General features: G+C 47.0%; 1 protein-coding gene and 1 long non-coding RNA gene across 2 annotated transcripts in view; both read left to right on the forward strand.

Moving 5' to 3' along the window:
* The window catches only part of LOC138472515 (trichohyalin-like), a 1,377,820-nt gene that overhangs the window by 737,748 nt on the left and 623,359 nt on the right, over positions 1-16,713 (forward strand). The gene's annotated exons all lie outside the window — the stretch shown is intronic.
* Positions 1-16,713, forward strand: part of LOC138473663 (uncharacterized) — a 354,182-nt gene that overhangs the window by 170,141 nt on the left and 167,328 nt on the right. Inside the window, exon 2 of the long non-coding RNA XR_011268834.1 lies at positions 9,660-9,701. This is a non-coding gene — a long non-coding RNA (uncharacterized lncRNA). The remainder of the gene's footprint in view (positions 1-9,659; positions 9,702-16,713) is intronic.

Genomic DNA, 16,713 nt, shown 5'->3' on the forward strand with positions numbered 1-16,713 from the left:
TAGAATCAGAGGACGTGTTCTAAGAGACAGATAAAGTCAATAGGCCTGTGCCAGTGTCAAATGGAGCAGGGCTCTGTTGTCGAGGATCACACGATTAGAACAGTTCGAGATTAACGTTGCCAGGAGTACTTGGATATTGTCAAAGGGAGGCAAAAGTTATAAGAGGGAAGGAAGAAAGGACAAGCCTTCGGTAAGGAAAAGGGTTTACCCCGATTCTTCAAGGTCGGACGGAGAAAACGACCCAATGGACACAGTACCTTATTCAAATGAAGAAAACTGGTGCTACGGCAGTTGTTCCTGGTAGTTCCTGCAGACTCACTGTTCCTGGAGCTTCAGTCGTGGGGACAAGAAGGAGGTCGTCTGGAGCGATCTGCACTACCCAGTGATGAGGCCAGCAGCAGCAAAGCAACGGTGAATAAAAGGTGCGCTCCTTTAAAACAGGAGAGGGCTCTTCTGATGGCTATCCGGACCACTACAGATCACTGCAGCGATTTCGAACCAGAAGAGGATTCTCTGGCTGTAGAAGGTGAGCTGGTTGATCCCATCAGGTTCAAGGGAAGAAGACTCCGGACTGGATCTTCTCTGTCGTTGAAGGGTAGATAGCTCAGGACTGCAGCAGGGCTTCACTGGGACTCGGGAGGTGCAGCAGCCGTCTTCTTCTCTGCTTCTCTTCGGTTCTTGTAGTTCCAGTGGCGACTCTGACTTTCAGCCCAAGAGTCCTGCCTTTTATGCCAAAATCCCCCATTCACACAGCCTGGCTGTCAATCACACAGCAGGGGGGTTGTGCAGCCCAGACAACCACCTCAGCCAATGGGCACAAAGTGCTACTTGAGTCTCCAAGGAGACCCTGTGCAGGGGGTTACTAAACCCCTCCCTCACATTCATCCCACCTAGACCCCAGACACCAAAGGACGGCAAACAAAGAAGGCAAACCTGGTTTGCCGCGCAAAGTAAAACACAAGAAGGATGTTAACAAAAAGAAATGGCGACTAAACCCCAACCGGAGCCAAAATAAAATGTAGTTGGTCAAGCGGATTCATGTTCAAGGTTAATGCAATAGCCTAAAACAGTACCATGTTTATATAGTATAATCGCGGTAGAAAAGTTAGGGTAGATACCACTGCCACCAGCCAAGTCTTGGTGTTATGGGAGCAAAACAAGGCTCCAGGAGGTACAGATAAAAAGGGATCAGAGTTAACCAATACTCCATATAAGATGGGGTGTACTGGGTCTGTAGTTTATATGACTACATAAAGTAAATGGCAACTTTACCTGTTTCTGGGGGTCAGTAATCAGCCCCAGAAAAATTGAGTCAGTGGGAAGTCTCAGAGACAACCTTGTGTCACTGCACTGAAGGTGCTGTGTAACACACACAAGAAGTTGGGCTCATGGAATGGTGTGGCTCCAGAGCCCAAGATCACACAAAAAGTAGAAATACACATGGCAAAACACATGTAAGAGTGGGAAAAAGGTTCACTCTCTTACTAGGTGGAAAAAATAAACCTCAGAAATCCAGCAAAGCTGCTGAGGGACTCACTAGGTAAGGTAAATTAGCCATAAAGGAGAATTCTCCCTAACACCAGGTGCATCTGGCAATTCCACCACACATCCAGCGAGGCCGTCCGCCTCCTCTCCTGCAAAAAAGAGGCCGTCCGCCTCCCACCACAGCGCAGTGATCCCACCAGCAGCTGTCCCTTCTTATGGCAGTCCGCCACACGAGCCTTACAGACACAGTCAACGTTGTGCAACACGTGCTGTTTGTTAGTCAACACAAAGGAAGCCACAAATGCATACCACAAAGACACGTGGGCCTGCGAAGCTACACGCCACACGCTAGAAGCCAGCCAGGACCACGTGGGCCAGAGAAGCTACACTACACATGTGAGAAGACAGCCAGGTCCACTGAAGCAGCTTACACATACCACTGGGGCACGCGTGCCCACAGAAACCATACTGGACACTAGAAGAGAAGTCCACCTCTCACAAGAAGGCCTCACACCATGTAAATTCCAAGGTACGTCGCACACCCAGGCATAGGCCAAGACCACACACTGCAAAACAGCGTCTGGACACCCCTCACTCGTAAATCCGCCATGCTCAGCCACAATGAGCCTGGAGAACCCACCCCTGCCACACCATCTACTTCCAAAGCAGCACTGCTACGGAAAGTGCTCCTGTTCACGTTGGTCCCACAGACCGACAAAGGGCAAAGGAGGATCAAGTTGGTAGAGGACTTCAACCACTTCATCAAAGCAGCAGGAGAAGAACAATCACCCACGCTATGCGACATGTTCATAACCTAGTGGTGGAGAAATCAAAACCATTCCCCCAAACGAAAGGGACAGCTACACAGCACTCATCACCGCACTTAACAGAAAGCTCATCATTGAACCCAACCGTGACTATGAGCGTTACGTGTTCAACCAATGCACACAAAGACCCAATGAGACCATAGACAAATTTATCACTCGCCTCCGCATGAAGAGCACACACTGCCAAATTCATGTATTCTCTTTGGACGCAGCCATAAGGCTACTCGTCATTGAAGGTTGCACATCACCCAACTTCAGAAAGCAGCTACTCAAGAAACCACTCACCATTGACGAAGTGAGCGAGCTAGTGAGAATATTCGAGAGGGTAGATGCACAGGCAGCCTCTGTAGAGGGGAGCCCAGGGACCAAACACGAAAAGAACGAGTCGATAGCGGCAGTACAACCACAGAGATCTGGAGACCGGGGATACCCCCAGGAAGGCCAAACAACCTGCCTTCCTACAGGACACAAAGACAATGCTACAGATGCTGAATTAATTTCCCACACTAAGGGACATGCCCAGCTCTCACCCAAAAGTGTTCCAATTGTGGGAGCGAGGGACACTTCCAGTCCGTATGCCAAGAAGGGAGATTGTTCCCTACACCCAGGATGAACGCTCCACCCAAAGGGAGGCAATACAGTAGAGCACCTCTGCCTGCGCTGTACGCGCCGAGGCACCACCCGACACACTAACAGACCCAGGGTAGGTTTGTACAGGCGATCAATGAGGTACCACTCCAAGATCAAGAACAGGGGTACGACCAGCACAACCAGTATACTCGGTTCATAGGATGAACCCCCTACCCATACCAGCTCTACGGGGAGCAACAGCAGAGCTACCAATATTATTACGACTATGAATACGACCACACACAGCTGGATGAATACATCAATCTCATCCAAGACGACCGAGAGGCAAAGGAGGCACCCAGGATATCCATCAATGTTGGCAATAGACAATTTTGCTTCCTGATTGATTCAGGTGCGAATGTGAATATAATGGGGGAACAAGACTTTTTGCAGATGCTGGAAAGACCGTAAATATCAAAGAACACAACAAGAATATTTCAGTAGGACACTGCACTGCCACTGCACTGTATCAAACAGTTCCAGTGCACACTACTATACAACGACCTATCTATCAATACCGCCATCCATGTCATCCACAGAGCAACAAAAGGACGATGCCTGTTGAGCTTCCACACATCAAGCTGCCTGGGCCTCATCGACATCTGCTACCAGGAGGGGGAAGTGATCAGTCATCAGCACCCCTCCCTGGCTGCCGCGCAGAGCTGGTGTGCACAGTAGAAAGGACTCCTGTGGGAGTCCGACTGATGACAAAAGACACCTTCCAGGGCAAAGTTTCCCAACCTGTGCAAAGGCCTCAGGAAACTCAAAGGTGTACTCGTTAAGCTACATGTCGATGACACAGTGCGGCCCGTCCCCCAAAACCACAGGCAGGTAGGGTTTCACCTCCAAAAGGCAGTCTCACAATAACTGGACCAGCTGCTCAAGAATGAGATCATAGAGCCTGCCACTGGACCACCCCATGGGTCTGCCCACTGGTCATCGTCCCCAAAGAAGGGGGAGCGAATAAGATTCTGTGTCAACATGAGAGTGACCAACACGGCCATTCAGCGGGATCAACACCCGGCCTGTGTATTAAGGACATGATAGTGCAGCTGGACAGGGCAACCACATTCTCCAAGATGGGTCATGTACAAGGGTACCACCAACTGAACTACACCCCAAGTCGATGGGCATCACCACCTTTTCCATGCACGAAGGCCTTTTCTGCTACCAACAGCTACATTTCAGCATCTCTTCGGCCGCAGAGATCTTCCAAGAGGCCATCAAACAAGTCATCTGTCCGATCGAGTCGGCACTAAATTACAGTGACGATATCCTGATATTTGGCATGACACAAGAGGAGCACGATGCTGCACTACTGGTGGCCTGTGCGTCACTACAAGGCGCGGGACTAACGCTGAACCGAGACAAATGCAGATTCAGCAAGAAGAAGCGCACATTTTTTGGCCACATTTTCTCAGATGAGGGGATGACACCCGACTACGACAAGGTCAGCACCATCATGAACCTCCAGGCGACAGCCCAAACAGCAGACGTTCGATCATTCCTTGGCATGGAAGGCTACTGTCCCAGATACATCCCCCACTACGCGACCCACACTGAACCCCTGAGGAGACTACTACAGAAAGACACTGGGCCTCATTACAAATCAGGCGGTCCGGAAATAACGGTGGCGGTAAACCCACCGCCACCATTGTTTCCGGACCGCCTGATCCCGACTCCTGCAGGCGGGAGGTGATGTTACCGCCAGGTTTGACCTGGCGGGTTTAACACCGCCCGCCTGCAGGCGGACGAGGAAACACCGGCAGCATTACGAGATGCTGCCGGTGTTTCCATGATCCCCATTCCCATTGAGTCCTGTAGGACTCAATGGGAATGGGGATTAACACCATTCCGCCTCCGTGATTCCCGGGAAACCGGGGTTGTAATGCCCCGGTAATTCCGGGAATCACGGAGGCGGAATGGTAATACGAGTCCGGCGGTAACCAGGCGGTTTTACCGCCTCGGTTACCGCCAGACTCGTAATGAAGCCGACTGTCTTCCACTGGTCAGTGGAATGCCAGACAGCATTTAAGAACATCAAGGGGCACTCACCGAAGCAAGGAGACTAGCCTCTTTTGACCCCACTTGGCACACAGAGATCATTGTCGATGCAAGTCTGGTGCATCCTCGCTCAAACCAGCGGGGCCGATGTGCACCCCAGACACATCGTGGCCTACGCGAGCAGAGCCCTTTTCGCCAACTGAGACAGCCTACTCCCAGGCCGAAAAAGAAAGCCTGTCAACGGTCTGGGCATGCAAGCACTTCCACAACTTCATTATTGGCAAGAAATTCACGTTGCTCACCGACCCTCAAGCCCTACTCTCCGTATTCAAAACCCCTGCACGAAAATGCCACACAGGATCGAAAGATGGGGCATACGCCTGTAGGAATATGATTATGACATCCACAGACCGGCAGGGGACCAAAACCCCACAAATTACATCTCCCGACGCCCGACAGGCGGCCCAATGACAAGAAAGGGTGACGTGGAGTATATCAACTACATTACAGCAAATGCTCTCCCTCCCGCACTTTTGATGGAATCAGTCACAACAGCATCAGCGACCGACCCATCCATGGCTTTAGCCATCACCCTAATGAACAACAATAAGTGGAGAGACTATTGCTGAGCACTCCAGAGACACCCAGAAGCGGACAAGCAAGAGGTTGAGAGACTGACGAAAATTCACAGGGAACAAGCAGTGATGGACCACTCGATATTGCTGAGAGGATGCAAACTAGTAATTCCCTCCACACTCAGAGCCAATGTGATAAAGACAGCTAATGAGGGACACAGAGGAGCTGACAATACGAAGAAACAGTTGAGATGCCATGTCTGGTTCCCGTTCACGGACTCCCTAGTAGAGAACTGGATAAAGAACTGTCTTCCGCACTAATGCACCACAAGAGCAGAAGCCACCGTACGTCTACAAGAGACACAAATACCAGAGGGGCCATGGGACAGGGTGGCGGTGGATTACTACGGGCCCATGGAGTTGGGTGACTACCTAATGGTCTTCATCGATGAATACTCCAGATTGCCCATCAACGACAACAATGGCATAACAAATGGTGGCCACCATCTTCAATGAAGTACTCAGTGAGTGGGGCATACCCCGGACAATCAAATAAGATATTTGCCGATCGCTGTGAGCCTGCACCTTGACACTCAGCTACCTACACTCAGGACCCACCAGGCCGTCCCATATACGAGGCTACTAAGCTACCCACACGCAGGCCCCAACAGGCCTGGCCATTTACGCCTTGAAAATGTTCCTAGGACGAAACACGTGTTGGCAATTCTTGACATGCAAACAACCATATAGATAATATGCAAATGTAAACAAGTTTGTCTGCCCAAATTGGGCAGTCTCTATGACCAGACCAACACACCATTAAAATCCAAGCAACCTTAAAGATCTAACTGTGTCCAATAGTTATTCGAAAGTTATACTAGGGTACTACTATACCTCTTGGCAACTGCCATATCCAGCGTCATTACAAGCTAGAGAGAACAGATCAGAGCGGAGGTCCACTCTTCCTATAAGCTCCTACCATTCTCAGATAAAGGACCCCTATTTAACGGGCACGATTTCACAGCATTTGCGAGGCACATAGGGTTCACCCACCAGAAAATCAGGCTGAGGTGGCCCCAAGCCAACGGGATGGCAGAACGCTTCATGGTGTCCATCAAGAAGACCATCCAGAGGGCGCACATAGAGATCGCAAACCGCCACCAAGCTTTGTGCAGGATTTTAAGAGAATATTGAAACAGACCTCATGAAGCCACAAACAAATCACCAGCTGAGTTCACGATACACTACAAAGTATTCAGCAGGATTGTGAGGAACACTGCAGACCGGGAGAGCATAGGCAAAGACATATCATGCAGAGATGCCATCGGGAAGGAACGAGCCAGATATGACACAGACGTCAGGAGGAGAACAGCACCCAAAGAATTTCAAATAGGGGACAAGGTACTGGTGAGACAGGCAATAATCAAGAAAACGGATGCCCGCTACTTACCAAACCCCCTGCGAGTAGTGGCCCTCAAGGGGACCATGATAACTGCACAGAATATGAAACAAGAGATAACAAGGAACACCTCACAATTCAAGCACCTCATCAAGAGCGAAGAGCTGGACGCCCCCAAGTTTGACCGAGCAGAGGAAGAGAGAGAGCCAAGGGAAGACCTGGGGTCTCCCCCGGAAGGAGAACGAGGACCTCCGGCAGAACCACAAATAGCTCCTATGACCGATGGACAGAGTGAGGGAAGGTCATGCCTGCAACGTGTCATAAAGAGACCCACACGCCTAGTGGAGGAGTGTTGAGCCCGACCTCAGAATATTTGTCCGGGGTGATGTTACAAGGCACTACGCCTTTAAGGCACACAGAGACCATAGGCGGGAAGCGGGAGGAAAGGGAAGGGGCATAACCAGAGGATATTAGGCAGTTCCTGTATATACATGCAAGGAGGCAGTCTTGTCATAGAATGAAGATTATCCCTGCTAACTGCGCAGGGAGTATTAATTCTATTAAAGACTAGGAGGCGAGCATTAATTTCCCACGCAAGCATGTATTGTAATTGATGATGTTGTATAATAAGAGCAATACATGAACGCAACCCTGATTCGGCTGTTTTATATTTCTCTAGGGGAGGATTATAAGAATATTTGAGAAGAGAAGATAGCCGTCGGGGATGGACGAGTCAGTTTGCAGTGATTGAGGTCTTCACTATGTTGGCAGAACATAGTTGGGAGTGTTAGAGTGCCAGTTCAGAGCACATAAAAGAGACGAGCAGCTCAGGGACAGGATGTGGTCATAGCTGAGCAGAGGTGGACATGGACTACAGAAACTATGGGGATTGTAGTTTCAGAAAGAAGAAAAAAACACTTTGGGCATTTTACAGTGTTTTGTTGTTAGTTTGTTGAAACTGCTGAGGAGTAGTAAATAAAGAAGTTGAAGCATAATGCTCGCCTCCAGTCTTGTCATAGAATATCACAGCGCATAATGAAATTTCGCACTGCAGCCTTCCCGAAGTAAAGTCCGCTTTACCCTGTGTCTGCGTCACTTGCGAAAAATTACTTTTTTCCTGAACGATGCTCACATGAAGGTTCCCAAAGTAACTGTCTTTCATGTTACTGCAGAAATATTTACATTTTCACCAAACCCCTAACCTTGCTCCCACGGGGCCACCTGGGTCAACGCTTGCGCTGCTGAAATAAGTCACTTCATCGATTGGTCGCTAACCTACAGTGTGAAATGGGCAGCAGGATAATTCATTAGATATTCCAGTAATAATCACACTGCAGCACTCAAAGAAAACATGTGCCTGGAAACCTTAGCGTGACTCCTCAACCCGATCTTTTTACACCCAAGGTGAAACTTGCAGTGTAAACCAGAGTCTACGTTTCTTGTGACAATTACCCCATACCCTTAGACCACTGGTACATCTTTTAAAGTAATGCACTGTGAGCTGTGCTTTTTGGCTCTAAGTGACCCGACCGTGGCTGATTTTGCAGCGACCAGAATGTTTGCATGAGAAAGGTGCCAACCACCAAAAGTTTGCACCTTTCTCATGCGAACACACGTACATACTAGAGGGGCTGCAGGGGTTTCCCCCACAACTCCCGCTCACTATATTGTGAAGTATAGTGAGCGGGGTGTTGCGGGGGACACCCCAGTAGCCCCTGTTTTTTTGTTTTGTTGCGGGTGTGCTGCAGTGGTGTCCCCCGCAACACCCCGCTCACTATACCACACAGTATCGTGAGCGGGGTGTTGCACGGGACACCCCCGCAATTTTTTTTTTACTTACCTGCATTGCTACCGCCAAAGGTTCAAGCTTTTGATGTTCGAACCTTTGGTGGTAGCATTTCTATAACTCTTGGTTCTTGCGACCATTTATAGTCGGTCAAAAAGTACAATTCCGTGCTTTCTGGTTGTTGAGCTCTCTGCTGGTTTCTCTGAAGTGACAGGTCTCTCTAGGATGACTCAGTGGAGTCTCACCCTTCACCTGCTTAGTAAACCTTGTTCAACCTGCTTTTCTTTTCCTCTTTATCAAAGTGGTCTTCTTCACGTTGCTAGACTTTCTAAAAGCCTCTGTAGCTTGGATTCAAATTTCAGATTCTATTCCTCACTCTTGTCCTTTATTAACTCCTAGTGTGAAAGCCCATGTACACGGGCCAAAGTGCGTGAGGAGAGACATTTCCAGAGTGTTAGTATATAAGGCAACAGCTTCCTCTAGCAGTAAAAAAACGTAAAGCGAGCAGTCTCTACTGTGCATGACTGCATTAGACAAACATACATCTGGCCTTTTATCATATTGTATATGATTCTAACCAATTACCTATACCAGCCCTATTTGTAAATAGGTTGAGGGGCCAATCCGACCCTGATGGTAAGTAGAAGGGGTACATGGTGATTTACCTAGCTAATGGATTCTAGAGTTTCAGACACTGAGCCCTTCTTGACCCAAAGAAGGTCAACACTGTCTTGTCAACTTGATTGTTCATCATGGTCAACTGACCTTTCCGTGCCAATCAGTAGGTGAGTGGTGGTGTAATCTCCTGGGTCCTCATTGGACTTTTCATCAGTGTGCGTTCATGGTGAGCAGGGTGCAGTTCTTATTCAAACAAACACTGTATAGTAGTTTGGGGGAAGTAATGTCTTTGAAAAAGTTTACTTTCAGCATTTTATCTTTTTCTATCCTTCCAGATTTCCAAGTGTCAGAAGCTCATTTGTGACTTAAAAAGAGAGGTGAGTCCTTATAAAAATGCTCTTGTTTTTTATCAGATGTGATGGAAGTCTGGGCTTTGGGTTCTCCCTGTGATTTCCATCCTTCAAGCACAGCAACAAAAGCAGAAATCATTCTCAGACCAGCTGCCATTTAAAGCAGTATTAAAAAGTGCAAATTGATCTCTTTAGTCTAGAGGGCAGAAGAGGGGTAAGAGATTTACTGAAACACGTCATATGTGATGGAGTAAGATGCTCTGTCCAATGCGCTGGGACTTTCAACTTATATCATTTGGTTCTTATAGTCAGTCAATTGTGGTGGTGCACTTGCAGATGTGTGGCATGGGATGTGCATGCGCCTGAGTGTCCGATAGGAGGGCTATGAACAATGCCTTTGCGATATCTACTGATATGGAAGAGGAGGACCCAACTATTCGCTGGCGCTCATCTTAGGTGTCAGGTATTAGCGCTATAAGAAATGTCCTGTGTGTCTCTTCTTATATGGAGAACTAATGCCCAGCCAGCCATTTTGTTGTTACATGGATGTCTAGGCCCAACCATTATCCTCGGCGCATCTTTGTAAGTATATCCTGGTGATATCTGCTTATATTGAAGCAGAAGCCCTAACCATACCACTGATTCATGTCCTTATGAAGCTATTTGGTAATAGCACGCTGAGCAATGTTCTGGAGATCGCAGATTATGTGGATAGGTAAGGCAAAAGCGTTTTATCCTCCTAATGTGAAAAGTCCTTGTTTGTTTGTCATTTCTTTTTGGGATGTTATACTGAATTAATTCAGCTGTTTATTAAACTTTGTTCCACTTGCTTTTCTTTTCCTCTTTGCAAAAGCGGTTGTTATAGTTTCTAAAGGTCTCTGTAGCTTGGATATAAATTCCAGATTCTATTTCTTACCGTTGCCCTTACTTAACTATTCGAACCAATTACCTGTACTGGCCCTATTTGTAAATATCTAATAACAGAACGTTGAAACCCTTTCAGTGTTCTATTATTAAACTAGTTTATAGCGAACTAATGTATGATAGGAGATAATGCTCCCTTCTTCTATTTCTAACTATTCTATAGTTCAGCTGGTAAGCCTAGAATGACTCCAAATTAATAGCATTTCAGTTTCTTAGAAAATGGCTGCTTCCAGGAGGTGCCAAAACGGGTGATAATTTATGACTATCTTTAGCTACAGTAAGACAACTGCTTGTGTAAAGTTGTGCTAGGAGAACACCATGGCTAATGTGTTTACACTTGGTGCACACTCCTGCACATTGAGCAACAGCTATAGTTGAGATTGAGGGAAGTGCCTTTGGTACAGCAGATCCTGAGGTAATGAAATGAAATGATATTTTATTTATATCGCGTTCGTACACAAGTGTTTCAGAGTGCGACCAGGCAGAAAGGGAGGGGAACAAAGAAAAAACAGAAAACAGCGATCTTACTAGGCCCAGTGACATTTAAGACTGCGCAAGTGCAAGGGAAAGGAAAATGAGGGAGAAGTGCAGGGGGTCAGGGGGGGGAGTGGAAAGTGTGAAGCTGAGGAGAGGAAACATAAATACATATTAAATAGAATAAATGATAAATAAGGGCTTTAAACCATGGTAGTGCAGCCAGCAAGTGGCAGGTGAAAGTTAGTCAGAAAGGTATATCTGATAAGTGCAGAAGAAACGTGGGAGGGGGACTGTATGGGTACAGATACAGAACTCTAGTGCAGATGGTGGCCTGGAGGCAGTGCAGGAGGGTGACAGGATGAGCAGATACCTGGGCCCGAAAGAACAGAGGGTGGCCAGGTGCACAATGCCATGAGAAGAAACAGATCAACAGGGGAGAAGGGGGGCAAAGGCAGAGGCAAAGAGGAAGGGCTTGAGAAGTTTCCGGAACCAAAGATGTTTTTCCTCAAGCTTCAAGGTGGCCGGGAGGCTGTTCCAAAGGGAGGCACCAGCCGAAGACAGAGATCTACTCCCAGCTCGTTTTTTTGCAAAACGATAAGCCCTGAGGGAGTTTGAAGTAGAGGAGCGAAGGGCTCGAGAGGGGAGGTATTTACGGAGGGATAGTTGAAGGTATTTTGGACCCAGGCCCCAGAAAGCCTTGTGGACAATGCAGAGGGTTTTAAATTTAATCCTTGCATCCACTGGGAGCCAATGAAGGGATTTCAAGGCTGGAGAGATACAATCCCAGGGCTTGAGGCCAAGGACAAGTCTCGCAGTCCTGTTCTGGATTAGTTGTAGAGGGCGGAGAGTGGAGGCAGGTAGATTTAGGAAGAGGCTGTTACAGTAATCCAGTCTGGAAAGAACCCGAGCTTGGGAGACAGTGAGCTTTTGAGGGAAGGAGAGGAAAGGTAGAGTACCTCTAAGGAGGTGGAGTAAAAAGTTAGATTTTTTGGAGACATCAGAGATGTGTGCGGAGAAGGAAAGTGTAGAGTAAAAGATAACCCCAAGGTTCTTAGTCGCGCAAGTGGGGGTGGGAGGAGGGCCAAGGGAGGCTGGCCAGAGAGTGAGAGGAAAGGATGGAGATGGTGTACCAATAAGGAGGATCTCAGTCTTGTTGGCATTTAGACATAGATCATTGGCGGCACACCAATTTTGAATGGCGATTAGACAATCGGAGATGAGGGAAGGAGAGGAGGAGGCTGAAGGAAGCCTGAAAATGAGTTGGGTGTCGTCAGCATAGCACTGGAAAGTTGAGCAGAACATTGAGATGCAGTAAGCGAAAGTTGCCAGGTATTGCTTGAAAAGCCTGGGCGAGAGGATAGACCCCTGAGGAACACCATATGTGGAGAGGGAGATAGAAGATAGGAAGGACCCAAGTTGTACTTGGGAGGCTCATGGAGGGAGCCAACAGAGTCAGAATGGAGATTAAGCTGAGAGATAGCCAGCTTTTCCAGGAGCTTGCCCAAAAAGGGAGTAATGGAAATTGGGTGGTAGTTTGCCAGACATGACGGATCAGCAGTGGATTTCTTGAGGAGAGGATGCACAAGGGAGTGTTTAAGAGGGGTGGGGAAAGAGCCAGAGGCAAAGGAGAGGTTGCAGAAATCAGCAAGGGCCGGCACAAGGGTGTCAATGTGGTCCTTGATGGTTTTAGAGGAACAGGGATGGACATGTTTTGATGAGGTTTTCATAGATTGGACTTGTCTAGATATCCCATCAGGGGAGAAAAGAGGAAATTAGAAGAAAGGGGGATGGGGGTAGCTGAGGGAGGGTCAGCCAGCTGAGAAGGAGAGGGAGGAGGAGGGGGAGCAGAGGAGAGGGTGGACAGGATGTCCTGGGTTTTAGAGATAAAGTGGGAGGCAAGGGCATTGCAAAGATCCAGTGAGGAGAGAGGAGGGGTGGAGACTGCAGCAGGGTTGGCCAGCTCCTTGCATATTTTGAAAAGTTCGGCCGAGTTGTTAGATGCCGCAGAGACACGGGCTTGTATGTGGACTCTCTTCTTAGTGTGGACAGCAAGTCGGTATTGCCTTTGGAGCAGGCGGCAGGCCAGTTTGTCAGAGGATGAGTAAGAAGCCCTCCATTTCCTTTCCGCCGCCCTACACTTCCGTTTAAGTGTAGCTAGATCAGAGTCATACCAAGAATTGCACTTGGCTTTGGACTTCAAACGGATCCTGATGACGGGGGCAAGAGTAGCAGAAATATAGGAGTAGAGAAGAGAGAGGGCTGTGTCAGGGTGCGAGTCAGCCTGGGGTGGAAGAGGGGGGAGAAGGTTGCAGCAAAGGCCTCGACTGACACACACTTCATGAGCCGGATATCTGAGAAGGTGGGTGGCAATCCACTTGGCTTGTGGGGAGGGGATGGAGAGATGAGAGGAGAGGAGGCAGTGATCACTCCAGGAGAGAGGAGTTGTAAGGGGGGTAGAGAGGGGGAGGCCGGATGAGATCAAGACATCAAGTGTGTGGCCAGCCAAGTGAGTCGGGCTGGAAGGAAGGATGGAGAGGGAGAGTGAATCGCAGAGGTCGCGAAAGAGTGAAGATGAGGGACAGGTAGAATCAAGATGAATGTTGAGGTCACCAAGGAGGAGAAGTTGAGTGGTGGAGGCCAAGAGGGAAGAGGAGAGGTCAGCCCACTCAGAGAGAAAAGAGGTGATTTGACCAGGGTCTAATGAGACACAGACTCCAAGGGGTAGTGCCTCAGACCGGCTCATGCTCTATTGACCTCCCTTTTCAAACTACTACTACTACCCACTTGCCAACATAGCACATTCCAATGTGTAGGCGCTTGGGCAGTGCTATTATCTCCTTTATATTCTGAGACTTGTAATTCTTTTTTTCCATTATAAAAGGAGGACTGAATGTCCCGGAATTCAAGGAAAACCCAGGGCTAGAAAAGCACCTACTGAATGCCATGGATAATTTTAGCAAGTATGCTAACCAACTGTGCTCAAATCCGGAAAAGGAGAAGTGGTTCCAGTGACCACAGTTCATCCTCTTGAACAGCTCTGTCAACTTCTGGGGCAGAATCTAAATCTATATTTAGACTAAACTTGAAAGGGAAAATGGATCAAATGTCTCTGGATGCTGATTTGTATCAGATTTCAGTAGAAAGGACGTTTCAAAACAAATTCTGAAATCTTAATGACAGTTGTGACCCTTGAATTCTTGACCTCTTAATGCACTGAAAACATGCTACCATCTTTGAATTATTTTAAATGCTAAATGGACAATTAAGGTCACTATATGTATTACTATACATATCAAGGTATCAAATCGTTTTCTTCTAGATCCACATTCTATTCAACCCTTGGCTAAGACGGTTCATGCGATCTGAAGCTATATATATATATATAAATATATATATATATATATATATATATATATATATATATATATATATATATATATATATATATATATCGTTAAGACATGGAGGAAGGAAAAAACCGCCCTCCAAGCATGAGGTCTGCAGGTCCCAATGAAAAAAGTAGCAAACTCGAATCCAATTAACAAAAATCAAGTTTAATAGATGGTAAAAGTAGTAGGCAAAAAACACACAGCAAACAGAACAGAACGCCAGGGCAGTGTCCTTAACGACGCGTTTCGCGCTTCTCCGAGCGCTTGATCACGTTAGGGAGACATGAAAATAATGAGAGTAGATATTGCAAATGGGTCTTTCTTCCATGTTGCCTACCAGCACAAACTAACAACTTTGCGCAATAACATGGCGGCCATTTTAGAGTGTAGCAGAAGACTGCATTAACGATAAAAAAAACAGGTTAAAAATAGCAGTATAATCAATAGCACATTAAAATTCAGCACCAAACATGTAGAAATATAATAAAAAGGACATGCAGTGAGATAGATGTCAGCAAATTTCACTCATATATATATTCACTAACAAAAACATTGTTAAAGGGACATTATGGTTAAGTTGCACTAGCAAAAACGTATGAAATTCAATGGAAAAACAATCTTACAGGGGCTTTATGGTTACAGGTAAAACCAAAAAAAAACCGAAATTTGACAGTTATGGTAAATTTAGCAACCATTACTCGTACCACCTGTGTGCACTGCAAGGACTAACACCTGTGTCATCAAAGATGCCATCATAAATCTCATTTATCTATCCATTTGCGTTAGCCCTTACTTTTCCTAATAGTGTTGGTGTATCGTAGCAATTACAGATGTACATAGTAAATGTTGTTTAGTGTGTCAGTAGGCTCTCTTTTTGTGCTAACAGTCCATGGTAAATCTGTGCTGTACACTACTGGCCGAGATGACTGCAGATGAGCAATACGGACGTTCTCTCTAGGGAGACTGCACCTGGTTGGTGTATGTGCAATCAAACTGCAAGTATCCGTAGGATTCCATTAGTGACCGCATATCCGCATCTTCAAATGCACTTTTAAGTAGTTGTGAAAGCGCACATGTTTTCGGTCCCCCACTAGACCCATGCATAGGTCATCCACTGTATGCTGGTAACACCGCCCCTGTCGCCAACCCTACGGATTCATGCAATAGACTACCGCATTTAAAGTACTTCTGCCGACTTCGTGGGTGGCTCTGCAAACCTACCAATGTGTGGCTAAAGCACTCCTAACTGTACAACGGCCAGTGGTAAACAAGGAACAGCAACTTGCAGTGTAACGTGGCCGTGTTAAATGTTGCATTACTTTGATTTATCTGCTGCTTGCCTTTCCATGACCCGTGAAACAGATACATTGTGTCTGCACTCAGCAGTGTGACGGAAAGTATCAAGAGGTTGCCTGCCGGTCGTACCGTTGAAGAAAACATGTAACTGCAGGTGGAATGGTTTGTAGTATGTCTGCAAAATGGCAAAGCTGGTGCACCTTGGTCACGCACATATTACTGCATGAAAAGACAATCAAGGAAACAGCAGAATATGCAGAGCGCAAATATCTTAGTGGTGGTTAGAAAAGCACTGTAGTTGCATGGGTCGCACACAATGAATGGCTTCCTGCTGCACCTTATGAAGCTATGTTTCACGTTGTTGTAAACATTTTCGTATTCCAGAATGCATGTATATCTGTGAATGGTACCTTTAACACTAATGCCGTAGCATAAACATAAAGTGTTTGTACTGCATGTGATGACAACTGAAATGAAAGCAAAAGGGACCAGTGGGCAGGCTACCAACCTTCCAACAATTACATATGGTATTTTCATGTACAGCATTTGCCACATCTGCTTCGGGCAACAGGAGAGGCACTCATGTAGGGCAGCAGAGCTGTAAAACAACCTTTGCAAACCATATGCCGCGCTACAGACCCTTAGCCGGCAAAGGGCATTGTATTGTGCCTGTACTGCAACACGCTACTGTACAGAGGGAAGGTTCTTGGAAGTGCTTGGGAATGGTCCTTACAGGTGTATTACAATAACTGTCGCTTATATAGGTGAGGGCCAGCCAATAATTCTGTCTGCCGCACGTCCCTATAGTATCCATGCAGGTGCTGCCTCTTCTATAACGGACCTTTCCTGCCGTTCCTTCTGTGGCGTGAGTGAGAACACCATAATAAATTAAAATGAACTGGGAAAGGAAAAAAGGTAAATAAAGAATGCACCTTTCACAGAACAACAACAGA

Source organism: Ambystoma mexicanum, chromosome 8 (genome assembly GCF_040938575.1).
Source record: "Ambystoma mexicanum isolate Mex_15411 chromosome 8, UKY_AmexF1_1, whole genome shotgun sequence".
NCBI lineage: Eukaryota > Metazoa > Chordata > Amphibia > Caudata > Ambystomatidae > Ambystoma > Ambystoma mexicanum.